Source organism: Durio zibethinus, chromosome 1 (genome assembly GCF_047325235.1).
Source record: "Durio zibethinus cultivar Kanyao isolate XHJ-2024 chromosome 1, ASM4732523v1, whole genome shotgun sequence".
Classification (NCBI taxonomy): Eukaryota; Viridiplantae; Streptophyta; class Magnoliopsida; order Malvales; family Malvaceae; genus Durio; species Durio zibethinus.
The window spans coordinates 2,851,324-2,872,107 of NC_143162.1; the positions used below are offsets into that span (position 1 = coordinate 2,851,324).

The 20,784-nt window shown below is 26.9% G+C and overlaps 2 pseudogenes; both read right to left on the minus strand.

The window, feature by feature from the left end:
* Positions 1-6,739: 6,739 nt before the first annotated feature.
* On the minus strand, positions 6,740-8,419 carry LOC149520270 (E3 ubiquitin-protein ligase PUB24 pseudogene; annotated as a pseudogene).
* Positions 8,420-14,978: 6,559 nt separating this feature from the next.
* Positions 14,979-16,698, minus strand: LOC111310942 (E3 ubiquitin-protein ligase PUB22 pseudogene; annotated as a pseudogene).
* Positions 16,699-20,784: the final 4,086 nt, after the last annotated feature.

Sequence of the window (20,784 nt, forward strand, 5' to 3'; positions counted from 1 at the left end):
GGAAGATTGGAAGGTCAGAAGCATCCATTCTGAAAAGGTAAAAATAGAAAACCAAGGGAAAGGAAAATGACTATTTCAACGTATAATTTTTTTTTAAAATTAAACACGTAAAATTTTTATATATTATGATATTTAAAATGTAAATTTTATACTTTCTTTTTCATCGTCTATTATATATTTATACATACACATACAAGTAAACCTCTTTTAAACTTTAATAAATTTGTTTTTGTTTATTTGAGATGATGTCAAGGTTTTTATTATGATGAAAGCCTATTTAGTCATCAAATTGAAAACAAATGGAACAATATTGGTGTTTAACTCTATCACTAAACCACGTAAGCAATCATTCATGACTATAATTTTTCTTTTTCTTTCTATGTATATGACATAATAAACAGTAAGAGCAGCACACAGGTTGGAAAAACTTTAAAATGTTGGCCACAAAAATCATTATCCCTGCTATATATATATATATATCCTCAATGTTTATTCGAATTCAAATACTGTATATGCGCATACGTAAATGATAGACGTCAGGGGCAGGCCGCCAACCAACTCGGCTACTAAAAAGACTAATTAAGGAATATTAATAATTTACATATTTATATTATATTTTATATAAAAATTATGTATTATAATTTATATAAATATAAAAAATATATTTTTAATTTTATTAAATTTAGTTATAATTTTTATTAAAATTTTGAAACATATTATTTATATATTGTGTTATTATATTATATTTAAAATTTTTAAATTTAATTTTTAATTTCATTACAGACAAACTGGCCATCATTCAATTATTATTCTTTTTTTTCCTTTTGGGTTGTGAGTAGTTCATAAATAATCGCCAAAAGAAAAGTAATGTATATTGGATGGAAGAATTTATCAATTTTATTCCTGAATTTCTCTTATTTTGGGGGGGTTGAAATCCTTTTTGAGTCAACCCACTAAGTTAGTGCCAAGTGGCAAAAAATGAGTGGTGTAAATTGCTAATTAATACAAGATATGCTCTGAAGTTTTTAAAATCAGATTTAAGACTTTTGGAAAAATTGTCCATCTTTTATCCATTTTTTTCCATTGTCAAAGTAAACGATACTTTTCCTTACTAATTTAAGGCTGTCCTACCACCGTTGTAAATGCACTTCAAAGATTTTCTCTCTGAAAATCCGAAGACTTGGGTATGCATATAATAAGGATATAAATATGTTTGATTCAAATGATAAAAAGTTTTTTTTTTTTGTTTAGATTTGAATTTATTAAAAATTATAAAAAAAATTGTTATGAATTTATTATATTCGATAATATATGTTGGACAAAACTTAAGATCTCCTTATAATTAAAATGATTATAAAATTTAAATTGATCTACTATCATGAAGATTTAATTTCAAGTTAATTTAATTACACTTTTAAAATAAATATAATTCATTAGTTTTTAAAGTAAGATCAATAGGAAAAAAATTATAAAATTACATTAATCGGTAAAATTACAATTGTAATTAAATAATTTTTAATATACATTAAAAATAAAACACTAAAAATCAAACCAAATTAACAAATAAATAAATCAATATATAATTAAACAAAAATACACCGATAATGAAATTTGAACCTAAAATTTAAAATTTCTAATATCTCTATTTTTTTTATATATAAAAGATTATAATCTGAGAATAAAGATAAGTACTGAGATTTAAATCTTAAATTTATTAGATGATATCTTTTAAAGATAATTACGTGAATTAATTAAATTAAATTTTAAATTTTAATAGCTAAACTTTTTACTATTGAGATAAGGGTGTTTTTTTTTTTTTTTTTATCAAGTATAGCGAAATTAGAATTGGAATTTTGACTAAATCTCTGTTTGCTTTTTGAGTTGCAATTATTATTAGGGTTGTTATATTGAGGTGGTTAAGTATTCTCATTTGCGAAATTGATGCCCCATAACTATCCACCTTAGCAGGTACATTTCCCCCACGTTCTATAAAGTTTGGGAAATAAAATTATGGTTTAATTTGTTACTACAAAATTACTAACTAAATTCAAAAGGTGTGGTTTTGGACCTAAATAATCATGTATTTGGAATCAACTGCCCTTTGCCCATTGCGAAACACGTGAGCTTTTTGGTATGCCGGTCTCCCACATGCTAAATTGACCATCCTCCTTATCTTATTTCCCTTTTGGGAAGGCTATTTCTCTTGTTTTTGTAACTGCTTGAGTAACATTTGAATTCTTATAGAAAATTCATGAAAGCATGCACTTCTTTTTTATTAGATTATATATATATATATATAATATTATATATATATATATAAAGGAAAATTATTTCATATACTATCAATGTGCATATTCCATTTATTGATGTAATTTTTAAATTTTACCCAAGTTAGAGGGTTGTCACATATCTTGTTTATGATAAAAAAAAAAGTATAAATAACGATCATTTAATTTCGCTTGTAAAATTGAAAAATTTTATTAATGGTGAATGAAAATTTACACCTAAAAATTTGTTAATTTTTGTGTCCGTATTATATATGTATTATATTAAATATGTGTAAAATATAAAAATTATCAGTTACAATTAGTGTTACACACCAAACATTAAATATATATTTTTTGTTTTACCAAATCCATTTATAATTTTTATCAAAAAATTTTTGAGTTAGATTTTTGTCAAAAATTTAAGAAATGACATCCAATAAATTTAGAATTCAAATCTAAATATTTACATTTTTTTCTCTTCTCAAATTGTAGCCATTTTTATATAAAAAATATTATTATTTTTATTTATTTTCTTTTAGTTTAAGAATGTGAGACCCATGATTGTTAAAGTGGCGCTATCCCACATCCTATGGTCTTGTATTTAAGTTAGACCTTTTTATTTGTTACTAATTGATTTTAAGTTGAATGATTAAATATAGTATCAAAATCATGAATTTTTTTTCTGTCGTATTTTTTAAATTTGTCATGTGATAAACTTTTTTCATTTTCGTCTACACGTTATGGGGAATTGTTAAAGTAAGTTATCTCATATCTAATAAATTTTTAATTTCTTATAGTCTTATATTCAAGTTAAGTCTCTTCACTTATTATCAATTAATTTTAAATTAGATGCTTAACATAATATCAGAGTTTAGATTTTTATTCGCTACCTTTTTCTAATCTTTCACCTAATAGATTTCTTTCATCTTTGCTTACGCATGATAGGAACCTATTAAAGTGATGTTATCCTATATCCAGTAGTCTTATATTAAAATTAAACCCCTTCACTTATCACCAATTAATTTTAAATTTGATATTTAACAATGAAAAAAGATATCTGACCCATTGGTTTGATATTTAGGTCCTTGAATGTGAAAACAAAGAGAATTTGTAACTAGCAACAAAAAGAAATATAATCAAGTGGGAATACAAACAAAAAAAGTAACATAAAATTAAATTTGAACGAGTGAATTTTAAACGTGGAAGTTTTGGCAATAGTCCAATCCTAAGGGTAAAAACTAGAGTCAAATTATAAATAAATCTATATAATTAACTCAAGCAAAAAAAATTGCAGTCTGCAAGTCATTTTTTATCATTTACTTTTGACCTTCCAAGATTTTATTACAATAGAATTAAAAAATGAATAGAATGAAGTGAAATTGTATTGTTTTAACGAATAAGTAAGTAGAAAATAACACAAGTAATGGTTTAATTTAAAGAATGTTTTATCATAAAATTAAATTTTCGATTTAAATTTTGAAGATATATAATTTTATTATTATGAAGGAAAAAAATAATACTATAATACTATAATTATGAGGCCAAGGTTTCTTTTTATTAGATTATACTTGGTAATTACTTTTTTTATTGTAAAAATCAATAAAAAAAGATAATCAAAGAAATGGTAAAGCAACAAAGGGATGGGCTTCGAAAAACTGAAGCCCAAGTTATCTGACATGCCTTTGAAAGTCTGTCTTTCATGTTGTTAAGACACCTAATGTAATAATATGATGTGACGATGGATCATTCAAATAAAACCTTAGTAGGTAATATTTTAATTACTTTTTTTTAATAATATAAGTTTATATTTTTATAATATCAATATATAAATATTATATATAGTAAATAAATCACATAATAACATCTTATAAAAAATTTATTTTAAAATATTAAAAAAACAAATAAATCTAATTTTAAAAATATATTTAAAATTAAATTTTTTATAAAAAATTATTATGTAACTTATTGATAATATTAAATTTTATATATTGTAGTACATTAAATATAAATCCATAGGATATTTCTTGTTTATAAAGCATGAAGCAAGAGTACTTCTAGCTTCAAAACAAATTAAGATATCACATAATATTTTAATTAGTGCAAAATGATATTTTGAATACTATAATTTTTAATTGAAACAAATTTTGAACACAATTCTTTGATCTCAATAAAAGAAATGTTTATATTGTCACCGATTAATAAATAAACAAGCATATAATGCAAAAAATTAAACCAAGATAGTGATCAAGCAATTACTAGATGCAATGAGTAGTTAATTAATTAGCATTGCTGTTTGTTGTGGAGATTGCCATCACTCTTATTTAATCAGTACTTAATTTGAAAACAAAGTGTTTTTTTATCCAATTTTATTGTCAATAACTATATATATATATATATATATAGAGAGAGAGAGAGAGAGAGAGATATGAACTTTTCAAAATAAAAGACATCAAGTATATTGTATTATGTACATATATTCAAAGCATACATCTTATTCAAGAAATCAGCAAGTATCTGTAACATGCGGTTGTCAAATTAATCAAGTCAGCTATTAAGGTGTTGAGTTTATTATGATGTGTAACCTTATCAAAGACTTTATTTGATATTTTACAAAGGAGTGCTAAAATAGAAAACAAATTATTTATATAAATTTCAAATATATATCCATTTTGTTCAATTTATGAAGTTTGCAATAAAACTCATTTATATCAAACTTGCTCAATTGTGAAATTGAACCTCTATTAAACTCAAGGAATCAATTGCTTCGAGAAGTAATTAGGTTTAGATAGATCTATTCATAGGCTAAGACAAGTTAGATCTGATTGATCTTTCAAAAGGTTTATCTAATGTTTGATCAGTCGAATCTAAAAATTAAATATAAAAATATATCTTAAAATTTTAATATTTTTAAATATATTTTGAATTAAAACTAAATCATAAGATTAAATAAGATTAATTAAATAATAATTCAACTTAGATCAATCGAATTTAAAGATTGGATCCAGGCTCAAAAATCCATATTCACAATTTGACAGACCAAATTTATTTGTCTGAACAGATAACCTGACTTTAAACAGGTTTAGGCTTAGATAAGAATATTTTTATTGTATTATTATTAATATATGTAAATCTCAATTAAAATAAATAATAAAAGTAACCAAAATTGAGTAGGTGATTATTAGTTACCAACATTTGTTCTAAAGCAATGTTTGTTCAAAACCTTGACCTGCAAAAGGTTACGATCTGGCATTTAATTTCCATCAAAACGTAAAATGAGACTGATTTTCTATTTGATAAAATACCATCCCTGTTCTTGTGCCTTTATATATAAATCAATGTCATTCCCAAAGACTTGGGAATTCATCATTTTCCTCAGTCAATCATCAACATTACTGAATAACTACTCACATCTTTCTTCTAAAAGTAAAGATCTTTAATGTAAATCCCTAGTTTCTTCAAAGTTATCATAAAACATCAAAGGGTTTGGGGTGAAAGTAAATAAAGTATATTACAGCAAATTAAAATCATATTGGTGAAAGTTCTTGCCAACATAGATATGATTGGTTAGTAAAGAAAGTTCACAGCAATAATTTATGATGGGTTAGTAGAGAGTTGAACTCTTAATTTTATTAACTAAAATTCTATCCTTAACAACTTTAAATATAAAAAAAATAATGATTATAATTTAATGTTTGATTTTATGCATCTATTGCATGATTCTTCCATTTACCTTAGAGGTTATTTGGATGATGAGTTTTAAAATTCTGAAGAAATTCAAAATGCATATCATTTCAAAATTTTAATATTTATAATTATTTTGTTTGGATGAATACCTTTTAGAAAGAAATTTAATTTATTAGAATTTAATGAGGTAAAAAATAATTATAAAAGCAAATTAATGATATTAAAGATAAAAATATATATAAATAAAATATATAATATGAGTATCATTAGCTTTGTAAAAATATATAAATATTATTATTATTGTAAAAATTAAAAATATAATTTACAGTAAAATAAAATTATATTTATTTTTTGAAAATTTTATTTTATAATGAGCCATGTGCAGTGTACTAGTAAAGAGAGAAAAGATTTGGAGGAATTAAAAGAAAAAAAAAAAAAGCCACCTATTTAGGTGGAATTTCAAGAGGGAATTTCAAGAGAGAAGAATTTTGAAATTCTTTCTTCCTTTTACCCAAACAAATAAATTCATTTAAATTCTGGAAATCTTAATTGAAATTAAATTTCTCTTCCAAACATCGCATCCAAACAAACCTCAAGGTTTCCATCAAACAAAAATAGCATGATTTGAAGGGGAATAAAAAGTAACAAAAATCATATCTATGATATGTAAATTGAATATTACTCTATCCATACCAAAATTATGGTAATGATATTTACTATTATCAAACTTTAATAGCAATTAGCCATACAAACTCATGAGTTCAAGCATATCTTAGATCCCAATAACATTTAATTTTCTCTTAAACAAATTATTAACCAAAGTAAAAAAATTCACAACCAATAGTCAAAATTGTCTATACACATTCAATATTTATGAAATGTGCATAGAAATAATTGTGATCATTGGTAGTGAATTTAGTAGCAATTCTGAATTATTACATATTTTAAAAAGTAAATATAAGTATAGTAACTAATATATATTGAATTCAATTAATATACCTTGTCAAGAGAGTTTTATTGGTGCAAGGGAACTTTTGCCACTCATCAGAATGTGATTTAAGGATTTCCATAGCTTTTTCCTTCAAATATGTTGCACAGTCAACTTGCAGCAACATGCAAAGCTTTGTTACGGTTCCAACATACAACATTTCTTGAACAACCAAATTCGTGGCAGAGAATTGGTTTATCAGTGAAAGGATCTGCACGGCTAGATCGTCCACCGTCGGACAAACTCTCAGAATCCTCTTTGTCACCACGGCTACGCCTCCTTTATGGCTAAGAAACTCAGGTCTCCCATTTGCACAAGAACATAGATGGAAGAGTATTCCCATAATAAGTTCGGTTGTTCTCTTTCCGGATGATCCCAATTCAAGCTCGATAAGCGCAGAAATTGCTCCTGATTCAACTATCATTAACCTATTTCTTCCCCAAGGACAAGTATCTAATAGAACATGCAAAGCTGAATTCATTCCCTGTTGAGTGACCCTGGTGCCTGGTTTCAAAATTCCAACAATCGTCTCAAAGAACTGTGGTTCTAGTCTTTCAAGTACAATAGAACTTGTTGTTTCAACGATTGTTTTCAATACTAAAACCGCATGGGATTTTACCATAACGTTGGTTTTGAATTCACATCCTAATACCCAAATCAGTGATTTGATAATCTGATCATTTTCTTTGGGAAGCAACTTTGCTTCAGCTGGTGGAATTCGAATTAAAAAAAGTACGCTTAGGGCCTCTTCCAGGCCATTGACACAGACTTCCTTGAAACAATTTACAATAAACGATAACATAGCTTTAGGCACCCCAGCCTGCACCATATAATTCCTGTTTCTTTCATTTTTGGCCACCAACAAATCCAATTCGCTCAGGGTTTTCATCTTGGAATCAGGATGTTGAAGGTCTTTGATGAGTTTTAGGAAATGGGACTTATCAATGGAAGGTTTAGGGGTAGGAATCCGGTCAACGCCGAGTGAAGCATTCTCAGTGCACCAGGCTTGGATCAACCGACGCAGCGTATGGTTAGGCGTTAAATCGGAGTCTCTAGGCAAAGGCTGCTGGGTGACTGGACAGCTGGTTTTTTTGCCAACAAGTAGCCATTGCTCAATGCTGTCTCGATCATAAGTGATGCCGGTTATGGCAGTCACTGGATCTTTCATGATTTGCAGGGATATGGGGCAGATGAAATACTTGGGTACTTCAACACCATCATCCATTGTATATTTGGAAAACAAAAAGGTACAAAAAGATTGATTAAGAAAAGCAGTAGGAGAAAGAAGCTGAAATTGCTGGGCTTTGTTTTAAAGACAAAAGTGTGGAATGGGGGGAGAGGCTTTGAGTGGTAAGAGAATGCGGCTTAATTTATTGACAAAATTGGGAAGAAATAAGGGACTGGTCGTCTCTTACTGGTCAGTGGATTCTCATGAATCATCGCTTCCCATTAAATTCATTCCGAAGAGGGTGTTGGTTGGTCAAAGAGAGAAAAGTTGAGGCTCTTGCAGACATTACAGTAACACGTAACAGCTTATCTGATGTCTTTTCTTTCTTAAAGAAATAAAATCAGCATTAATATTTCTTTCATTTTTTTTAATTTTTAAATCAAACGGAACTTCATATAATAGTTAATAATAATTTATAAAATTGAAGTAAAAATTTTGGTAGTTGCTATTCATAACCTAGAAAATGTACTATTATCTGTCCATCAAACATTTAATTAATTGATTGATACATAATTTTTTTAAAAAAATAACTTAAATCCGTTATATAATAAAAAATTAAAAGTAAAAAGCTATTAATTTTTAGAGTATTATTTATTAGATTTTTATTTATTGTATTATCAGTATATAAATTTTATGTATTATCAATAAATTGAATAAAATCATCTTATTAATGAGATAAATCAAATCATATTATCTCATTAATAAATAATTTTTAAAAAAAATTAATTTTTTATATATTTATTTTAATGATTGATATTTGTTCATTAATAAAGTAATATTATCTAATTCACTAATAATATATAAAATATATATACCGATAATATATTAAATATAAACTCTTATTTATTAAACTTACCTTAACTAGAATGATTGAATGACTGATAAATATGTTCTTAAAGCTATAAAGATATAAATTACATTAGAATAAAACTATAAAAAGTTTTATGGTATAGACTTATTATGTATAAAACTATAAAAAAATTTATGGTATACATTCGAAAAAAATAGCTAAAAATCTATCTATCTTTATGGTATAGACTTATTATGTCATGATAAGGTACAATCTTGCAAAGTGTCGTGGAGGATCATCAATTTGGGTCAATTAAACTTTTCTAGAAAAGAGAAAAAAGTAATATATATATATATATATAGTTATTCTATATGGTTTCATTATAACTATTGATCGTTTTTTAAGTTATGAATAATTTTCTAACATTAATATCATTTTTATGTTAATTAAGTTTGATTAGTTTGAAATTTGTTACAATTAATAATTGAATGTAAATATATAAATAAAGATTTAATATCACTCCTTTAAAAAAAATTTTTCTAATTCGCATTTTTTTAACAAGTAAAATATCATCGAGTTTTGAACTATGCAAAATGGATAATTATATAATTCCATTACATGAAGCCCCTTTCTTTTTCTTTTCTTTTTTTCTAAGATTCAAACGTGAAATATCTCATTTAAAATTAAATTTTAAATTATAATTTTGGCAATTTTCTTGTCTTTTCCGTTCTAAATAACTATTACCTAACATAGATGTAACAAAGTCTTTAATTTCCCTTTCTTCTTTGTCAAAGATGCCCATCGATCGAGTAAACAAAACTAGATAAGGAATCGATCGAAATACGCGTGGATTATATTCACAGTTCTTGACTAACAACCATATTCACGGTTTTTTTATATATAAATCATGATTTAAGGTTTTTTTTTTTTAATTATTATGGTTTGAATTCTAATTATTAAAACTAGAATATAATATTTTATCAATAGATTACATTACAATGGATTCAAATATTAATTTTTGGGTTGCTATTAATTTTTTTTTTGGATGATGGAGATTTTATTTCAATATTAATTGTTTTATATATAACAATTAACTTTTGCTATTATCTCATAATTTTTTTCCACCTTATATTGACTACACTTTATAATTGTTAGAGTTTTCATGAATTCAGTCCGATTACTTTGAAAGTTAATTCAAAGCAGTAAAAATTTTATTTGGTTAATGTGTGATAGATATTAATTTCATTTTAAAACTCATAAATTAGTTTAAGTGGAAGCCATTAATAAATAAACAGTAACTTTGGAATTAGAAGGGATAAAAATACTTTTATTTTGTAAAAAAAAAAAAAAAAACTACTTGTTTAAAATTCTATAGGACGAAATAGGTCAAGTCATTCTAAATTTGTCCATGGATCAAACCAAGATTCGATCCACTTGGAAACTCAAATTTTATGCACAAACAAAATTTAAAATTTTTTTAAAAAATATATATTAAAATATTAATATTTTAAAATATATTTTGAAATTAAAATTAAATAATAATTAATTTTTATAAATTAAATGACATCTCAGGTCATATCAAGTTAAAGTCAAACTTAAAAAAATATTGTTCAAAACCTTCCAAGAATCGATATTAATTGATGTATTTATTTAATATAAATCTTTAATTTTGTATAATATTAAATATAATTATAATTTTTGTCCTAATAATTTCATAAAAAATTAAAACTTTATATATATAGAACTTCTGGACATTAAAGCTCACTACCCACAATCTCTCTGAAAATTCTAGAGTTGGGTCCATCAATCAGATAAGGACGCAAGCCCATGCATATCATATGGGGTTGGGGTCAAAATTTCCGAAAGACTACTGTTATGGGAGTACCCATCGTCAGACTCGAAAGAATGGAGTCAACGGGTGGCTTTACGTAATTATTACTCTGATTAAAGGGCACATAATACATCCACAAATATTTGCTTATTGGTACATGCACTTGCCCTTGGCTATGAATACGATATGACACCCCCCACTTGAGCTAGCATATGATTTTTCTTACCAAAATCCCTGGTCAATCCGATGGGCTACACCCTTCGTAAGTTTCAGACGTTCTAAGTTTTTCTTTAAAGCTCCTTTTACAAAAATAAAATCTCATTTTCTTAGTGGGCTGCAAAGTTTTGATGAAATGTATATGGTTATGCCATAGAAAGTACCAGATCAGGCTTGATTTTAAGGAAAGACTTATAGGAGATTTTTTAAGTGAATATCGTGATTTTTTTATTAAAATTAATTAAATTAAAATAAAATTAATAGATTATAATTTTTTTTATACATAAATCAAGTGTGTAAATTTTAAAAAATTTTGATAAATTTTTAGATAATCATTTTTAGTAAAAATTTTGACAAAAATTTTATTATTAAATAAGTACTTATCAAATTTGAATTATAAATTATTTTTTAATATTTTTTTACATATTATTAATCTTTTATTTGAATTATATTAATCCATCAGTTTTTTATTAGAGTTTAATTATATCGTTTTTATTAAAAAACTTCACAAATTTCATTTAGAGAATTTTATCTAAGTTTTGTCTTGATTGTAATGGTTTAGAAAAAAGCTAAGAGAGAAAGAGATAAGATTTGGGATGCTTATTGTTAATGCATAATGAGATTTTGAGCTGAGTACTTGGCCTGTGTCGCGGAGATGAGTTGCTATGGACTTGAATATGAAGGGAATAAATAGTTGGTGAAGATGGGAAGTGGCTCGACGGAAAGGTTGTATATGATGGAAAAAATTGTAAAGTTACCGCAGCTAAATTAAAAGATAAAAAAATAAATTCGAAGTTTATAAATTCAGTTATTTTTAAGACATAATATCGAATAAATTTAAAATTTAAATCTCAACATTTATAATTTTTTCATTTATTTCAAACTGCAATATCTTTTATAAAAAAATAAAAAAATAAAAACAAAAACAAAAACTTCATAACATTAATTGAAATAATTTGTGGTGACTTGATTGTATAGTTGTAAAGAAAGAGGTGACTTGGTATAGTTTTTATCTGATTTTATAATATTTTATTTATGTTATATTATTTGTAATGAAATTTTAAGTTTTCAAAAGTATGAGGCAAAAAAAAAAAAAAACAAAAGGCAATATTGCAAGTCATTGATGTTTGAATGGATTAGGTAAGTCTTCGGTTGTTTCTCAACTTGCAATTTTAACAATGGTAATGTCTTACTTAATATTTCTAACGCGTTTCGTAATTAAAAAGTTTCAAAGTCGTTCTAACATGTTTCATAATTAAAAGGTTTTAAGGTCGAATCATAATTGAAGAATGAATATTAATAGTTTTATACGTTTGTAAAATTTTCTCTATTCATCAATGAAATTTAAAATGAAAAGAAGATTGAATACTATCTAAAAAGTTGGGTAGAAATACATGAAAAAAAAAAAACAGGTAAGCACATGTAAGTCATTGATTTTGAGTGGAGTGGATTGATGCATTTTTGTGAGCTTACAATTTGATCGTGGCTGAACTCTTGTAACTTGATAATGTTTGAATGCTTATGTTATATGATTTTAATCTTTTCTCTATATTTTCCATTTTTTGTTAATGGAAGTTTTTTATTTTTTAGAAATTATTGGATAGTTTCTAAGTTGGTAGAGGGCATATGAAAAAAAAAAAAAAAAACCGTGTAGACAATTCAAGTCATGATGGACCTTGATTATTCCATTTTTTGTCAAAATTTCAATTTTTTTAAAGAGATTGCAATCTAAAGATATGTAGAGAAGATTTTATAATATGATTTTTTTTTATAAAAGAAATCACAATTTGAAAATATAGAAAAAAGTTACAGACATTGTGATTCGAACTTTAGATTTACTTAATGTTATTTTTTGAGAATAATTACATGAATCAATTATTGAGTTAAACTCTCAGTTCATATGTTATGCCTTTAATTCAACAATTAATAGCTTGAATTTGAGAAATTTCTTAACTTAAAATTTTCAAATATAAAATCTTAATAAAAATGAGATAATTATGAAATAAAGGAGAATTACCTCCTTTTTCATAAACAAGATACTGCAAATGCTCAAAGCTTAAAATCGAGAGCTATATATCAATTATGAAGCTTGAAAACAAAACATGAGTCCACCGCCAGAGCAAAAGAATGATCCTTCCTCTTATAAATGTTGTTTTTGTACACAATCTACATCTAAATGAACACAAAAGAAAATAAAAATATTATGTTGAAGTCCATACAACAATTTGTTTTATTGAAAGAAAATAACATTTCGAGTTAGGTTAGAATCACTCATTCACCAATATTTTGTTTTCATCAGATTCAACATTGTGACCAATGAAATAACTAAAAATCAGCATGTCACTTTCTCTTATAAAAAAAATAAAATTGTGTTCAACTTTACAATTAACCAAAAGAAATTTATTCAACTTTTGTTTAACAATTATTCAAATGAGATGAATAAAAAAACAATCATGTAAAAAATAGGCTCATCAACTCTTCTCCAAAACTTGATGACATGGACATATATGAATATCTGTTGAATTTAACAAGTTACCCATAATTAGCCGCCCACTTTGCAGTTCACATAAAATCTCTCACATAATGAGTGATTTTTTTTAAAAATATGATCATGGGTATTTCATGCTTTGTTAGAATACTTTTTATATGAATGATCAACAAGGGAAAAAAAAAAAAAACACCTCTAATTGGCAACAAACCAATTGAATAGTTACGTAATTTATTAATAAAATGTTGAATTTTTAATTTTAACAATCGTGATTTAATTTTATAAAAAAAAATGAAAATCAATAAATTTTAGGATAATATTTCATTTGTAATGCGATGTGCGCCATTTGGCTGCCTTCTACTTAGATTCTTGCCCATTGCTTGTGAGCATCACATAGCAAAAGTACCTAATTTTAAAGTCAAAATTCTAGAACTTGTTCAGGTTTAATTTGTCATAAGACAAATTCTCATAAAATTACAATCTAATTACATAATTCTCATAAAACAATTTTAATACTAACCAAAAAAAAAGGTCACATCACATGGGCCTTATTTGGCTGCTAAATGGCAGACAATTGATCTTAATTGGAAAACAATAAAATAATCTTAATTTTATCCATATTTTCTCATTTTATATAAGTGAAATGTAATGTCTCATAAATATTTGATCAATTAATGATAAATGCATGTATTTTTTTTATCGAAACTTTATTTTTAAAATTATTATTTTGGAGTCATAATTATGAAATGATATAGAAAATTAGATGTCAAGCCTTCTTTGTTTTGTTTTATTTTTCCTTGTTCTTTTTCCATTTAATTAATTTGATTGGCTATGAGATGACCTGAACCAGCCGCTGGTCTAGAAAATTGCTTTACCAACTGTTGAATAGCACATTTCCATAACAGGGTTTGTCAATTTCATGGCCCAACAAGTCGGCCGGTCATTGCTTTCGTTAACTTATTATTACTTTGAATTTCCATTTTCAACGATTCCAACTTCCAAGTCGACCCATTTTGTTTGTTTCTTCTTTTTCTGTTTGTTTAATTCCACTGCCTAGGCCCACACCCCAGTCCCTTTGAACACTGGAAAATATTAACCTCCCGGTCTTATCAATTCTCATCTATCTAATAATTATTATAATTATACTAATAATTTCAAGAAATTAAAATTTAACGAAATTGATTTATGTAATTATTTTTTAAAGTTGATATTTAATAAATTTTAAAATTTCAAAATCTCCTTTTTGCACTACGTCAATTCCTCATTTAACTCTTCTAATTTGCTAATTTTAAGTTATTTTCACAGAGAAATATAAACAATATTTAGAAGAGATAATTGATCGTGGGATGAAAAAAAAATAACTAAAAGCATAACTATAGATATTGATTAATTAAAAGAAATTAAATGCTTAAACAACTTTCATGTACTCACTTAGGTGTTGTTTCAAACAATTAATGAAACGAGGCAAATTAATCAATATGCCAAATTTGAGTTAATCAACGACTTGTCAATAAATGATGAGGTCAGTATCTAATCAATTTTCCAAAACATAAAACAAAATTTTTTGCTATAATTATACATTTAATTTGAGCAGGCACTAGTTTTTTTTTTGCCCATGAATGTTGCTTTTGCTAGTTAATTTTACCAATGAACAATTATGTACACAAGTATATGTATTGGTAATTGACAAAAAGGAAAACAATTGAAAATCCTGAATCAATCTAGTTTTCTCCTTCTGGTCAAGCTGGATAGGGGGAGAGCAGATTGCTTGGTATGCAAGGAGAATTCTTCCATACTCTAGCATGCAATTTGAGCACTTCTCTGGCCCTCTCTTTAGTTTTGAATCCACAGTCGACTTGAAGGACCAAGCACAATTTAGCCACAACCCCTAATTGTAGCTTCTCGTGAAGCACATTAGTAGTGGCACAGAACTTGGAAATAGACAGCAAAATTCTCACTGCCTTTTCACTTGTAACTTGAGAAACCCTAAGTATCTTATTTGAAACAATAGCAAGCCCTACTCCATGATTTAGCAGCTCGGATCGGCCTTCGTCACAAACACATAGTGCATCCAGCACTGTCAGTATCATCTCACAAACCCCTCTCTCTGACGAATCAAGAAGCAAGTCAATCAAGACAGGTACCGCACCGGCTTCGGCTGCCTTAATCTTGTTTCTTCCCCATGGACAAATACAGATCAACAATTGTAGAGTAGCTTTTGAGGCCTCCTGAGAAATTTGATCACGCAGAACTTGAATTAGTTCGACGAACAATTCAGGTCTCAAGTTGATTAGTTGCATCGGATCAGCTATCTCCACCATTGATTTTAACAACAGTACTGCATAAGCCCGAGACTCGTACACGTTGCATTACTCTCGTTAAGGACACTAAGAAATTACCATTTTTGCCCAAAAGATTCCTGAGAGCAGCTTCTGAGAGTTGGAGATTGTAGAGAATGCTTAAAGCCTCCTCAGTTCGTCTTTTTGACTCAAACTCGTTATCTAATGATTCTTCAGCTTCTGTAGAGTCATAATTACTCACAATTGAATCCTAGAACTCAACTGCGCCTGAAGATTCCATGCATCTTTTGTTTGTAGCATTCTCAGAAGCGATTGATTGTAGCCTCCCGAGACACTTTATCTGTTGCTGTGGTGACGTGGCATCATTGAGGAGCTTGATAATTTAAGCTTTGCTGATGGGTGGCTTTGGCTTTGGAATCCTTTCGACTCCATGCGAAGCATTTAACGTGCACCAGGATTGAATCAATCTTCTCAGGGTACGATTAGGGGTAAGTTCACAATCCGCAATAACTTGCTTTGAAACAGGACATGTGGTGTTCTTCCCAGAAAACAACCATTTCTCAATGCTCTCCCTGTCATACGTAATCCCTGTTGAAACCGTAACAGGATCCTTCATAATCTCAAGAGAGATAGGGCAGATGAAAAATGGAGGAACATCAATTTCATCCATTTTATTAAGAACCAACCCGGACAAGAAAAAGCTTAAGTTTGTTCAAAAAAGAGCTGAGAATTGGATTGAAAGTAGTTGAATCGTAACTGTTGAAGATGTAGTTGTGAATTGGTTTGAACTTTGAAGACGATTTGTAGGATGAGAAATTCAGAAGGGTTAGATTATATATGCAGTTGGTGATCGAGAGGATATATATTCAAAACCTAAGAAAGTCAAAACCCCGAAAAGGTGGTCTTTTCCAAGTAATCGAAAAGCTCAAGGATGACAACTATAACTACTACTACTACTACTACTCAACTACAACTAATATTTGCCAGGTCTTAAATGGTTAAGAATTTTTATTATAATTTCAGCGCGCATATGCTTCAATTTGCAAATAGCATTATTAACGTTCCCTGTTGACTATTTCTGTCTAGAAAAACTTGAGTTGATCTTCTCGCTCTACATCGTGCTTTTTTTTTTTACTCAAAAACAATAACGTCATCGGTTGCCGACAAATTCAAATGGGGAATGCCAATTTGGCTGCGTCAGCTCAGCTATCCCTATTACAAACACTCGTCGGTTTTTACTTTGGCCTCGGTTGTCCACCTATTTTGACCCACCGTTTTCTTAATAGAAAAAAAAAAATTTGGGTTGATTTACCTGTTTTTTTGGCTGTGTGATTGATGATGAGGATGATCAAGCTGATCTTGTCTCCGTTAAATTAATATAATGGATGATTGGAAGGTCAGAAGCATCCATTCTGAAAGGGTAAAAAATAGAAAACCAAGGGAAAGGAAAATGAATATTTCAACGTATAATTGTTTTAAAATTAAACACGTAAATTTTTTACATATTAAAAGAAACATTATGATAATTAAAATGTAAATTTTATATGATGAGACCTTTACTTTCTTTTTTATCGTATATTTATAATATACGATAAAAAAAAAATAAAGGTCTCATCATATAAAATTTACATTTTAATTATCATAATGTTATATAATATATATATATATATAGATATATATACAAGTAAACCTCTTTTAAACTTTAATAAATTTGTTTTTGCTTATTTGAGATGATGTCAGCGTTTTTGTTATGATGAAAGCCTATTGAGTCATCAAATTGAAAACAAATGGAACAATATTGATGTTTAACTCTATCACTTAACCACGTAAGCAATCATTCGTGACTATAATTTTTCTTTTTCTTTCTATCTATATGATGTAATAAACAGTAGGAGCAGCACCCAGGTTCGAAAAACTTTAAAATGTCGGCCACAAAAATCAGCATTCCTGCTATATATATATACATATATATATATCCTCAGTGTTTATCCGAATTCAAATACTGTATGTACACATACGTAAATGACGGACGTCAGGGGCAGGCCGCCAACCAACTCAGCTCCTAAAACCCTAATGAAGGTTATCATTTTCGTGTTTTTATAATCGTATCGTATAAATTATTAATAATTTATCTATTGATATTATATTTTACATAAAATTTATATATTATAATTTATAAAAATATAAAAATATAAATTTTTTTAAAATTTTTTTATTAAATTTATGTATAATTTTTATTAAAATTTTAAAATAAATTATTTTTTATTTTTTATTTATATTGTAATAACATATAGATCCGTAAATCTAAAGCTAGACTTAACAAATAGATGAAGTAGTCACCAATCTTTTTTACTATGCATGATTGGTCACTTAAAGAATTTATCATCTTAAGAAACTCCTAAGCTTGACTAAAAATCTCTAAAAGAATAGATTCGAGTCTACTAACTAAAATATGGTTCGAAAGTTCGGTTATCTATAGAAAATGTTATAGCACTCCCATATGCCCATCTAAAGGATGGTACCGTTTTATTTTAAATTTATCTTAGGGTATTGAGTCTAATTGTTTCAAATTTTTATGTTAAAATATCGAAAATAATTTTTAAGATTCTCCATCAATCTAGTAAAACTTTTAAAAAAATATTTTCTCACCTAAAGAGTATTCAAGAATCCCGTTTGATTTCTTAAAGAGGCTCCATAGTCAAAAATTTTATTTATTATTCTTTTTTGTTAAAAATATATCTAATTACTTCACCATTTGAGCTAAATTAAAAATATTTTCTTGTTTTGAATTTTTAAATTCTCTACCATTTGGGTTATATAGAAATTTTATTTATTTATTTATTATTTTTTTGGATTTCTAAATTTTTCACCATTTAGGTCAATTTCTTTTTCTTTTTCTTTTTCTTCTATTTTTGTTTTCGAAAAAAAAATAATATGACAATTATTTTTTATTAAAATCTCATTTAAATTTTTTCACAATTTGGGACAAATTTAAAGAAATTTCTCACCTATAGATTTATTAGAAATTTTAACACTTGAAATTTCTAAGAATCTCATCCTTTGATAATTATTAAATATTTTTAAACAAATTTTTTTATTTTTTATTTGTTATTGTTTTGAAAATAAATATTAATTATTGTTAATGAAATTTCATCTAAATTATTCCGTCATTTGAGATAAATTTAGACAAAATTTCTCACTTAAGAATTTTATAAAAATTTACCATTTGAAATTTTTATAAATTCTATCATTGGATAATTAATATTTATTCTCAAAATTTATTTTATTTTTTACCTTTTTTTATTTTTTTTTAAAATTTAATCATGCAAAAATACTAAAATTAATAAATAAATAAAATGAAAAAAAAAATCCAAAACATAAGGCGGCTCGATTCTAATGGCTACAGCGCGACTTGGTTGCATGAAGAAAAGTTGGAAAGGGTTAAAAAGTGGCTTCGTTTGGCTTGGCTTGAGACAAAGATTGAAAAAAAAGTTGTCAGAATTTGAAAATTTTTTATATTTTTTTCAAAATTTTCTTTTTTAAACCTCAAAAAATCTTCGAAAAATTTTCTTAACTGATTTTCTAATTTATGCCTCTTTCCCTAATTTTTTTTTGTGTGTCTTTGTATGATCTGTGTAGGCATGTATTTATAGGATTCTGAATTTGAGAACTCCAATCCAAAAAGGATTCCCAATTTTCTTTGAATTCTAACCTTAAATCCAACTTTAACTTTATAAACCAGTTCCAACAATTTCACACAAACTCAACTATCTATTTTTTTATTTTTTATTTTCTTATTTTTTTATTAGCAAAAATCATAAGTAAACCCCCAAATAAATTGGAGTGTCTACAGTTGCTCCTCTTTGGCATTTTTTATGAAACAAGAATTGCACAAAGATGTAGACACCCTTCCTATTCAGATGATCATCCCAACACATTCACTCTTTTTTCCTTTTTTTTGTTTTTTTATTTTTTTAAAAAAAGTAAACAAAGCTCCTTTAAATAGAGGCTCAACGACTTTGAAAAAAATAAATGCTCCTCTAAACAGAGGCACCACAACGTTGAAAAGTAAAATGCTCCTTTAAATAGAGGCATCACAACTTTGAAAAATAAATTGTTCCTCTAAACAGAAGCACCACAACTTTGAAAAATAAAATTCTCCTCTAAACAGAGGTACCACAACTTTGAAAAGTAAAGCACTCTTCTAAATAGAGGTATCACAACTTTTGAAAAGTAAAAGGCTCTTCGATAATCATGTCCAGAGGAACCGTAGATCAGATCTGATGAAATTTGTAATGAAAACTCAAAGATTCACAATTTGAGTTTGAAATTCAAAGGATCGGATTCGTAAGAACCTTTCAGCTTCGTAAGAATTTATTGAAATCTTATTCTCAAAATTTTAGTTTAATAAGAATTTAAATTTGCAAGATTTCAAGATTCGCATTTGCAAATTGTAAGACTCGCATCCAACATTTAAAGTTTCTCATTTGAATTTTGGAGATTCACATCCAAAAATTCAAAGCTTTTCATTCAAGTTCAAATGTTCACATTTGACAAATTTGGGATTCACATCCAAAAAGTTTAAGCTTTTTTGTTCGAATTTTGGATATTCACATCCAAAAGTTCAAAACTCTCATTCGAGTTCGAAGATTCACATTTAACAAATTTTATTTTCACACCTCAAAGATTTTCATTTGAAACTCAAAACTCAAAATTCTCATTTGAACTTCATCCAAAAATTTAAAATTTCTTTTTCAGACGACTTTCAAACTTTTACCAAAATCAAAATTTTGTATGAATGTCATGATCAATGATGCAAATGCTTTCTTAATGATGCAAATGCAACAATCTAGATTCTCACCATGCCATATTCTCAACCATGATGCAAATGCATAGCCAAACCAAAGTTTCAAAGATTCTCCAAACAATAATGCAAATGTAATGCATGTAACATGGATTTCCATGTCATGAAATTCTAATTAATTGTGGTAA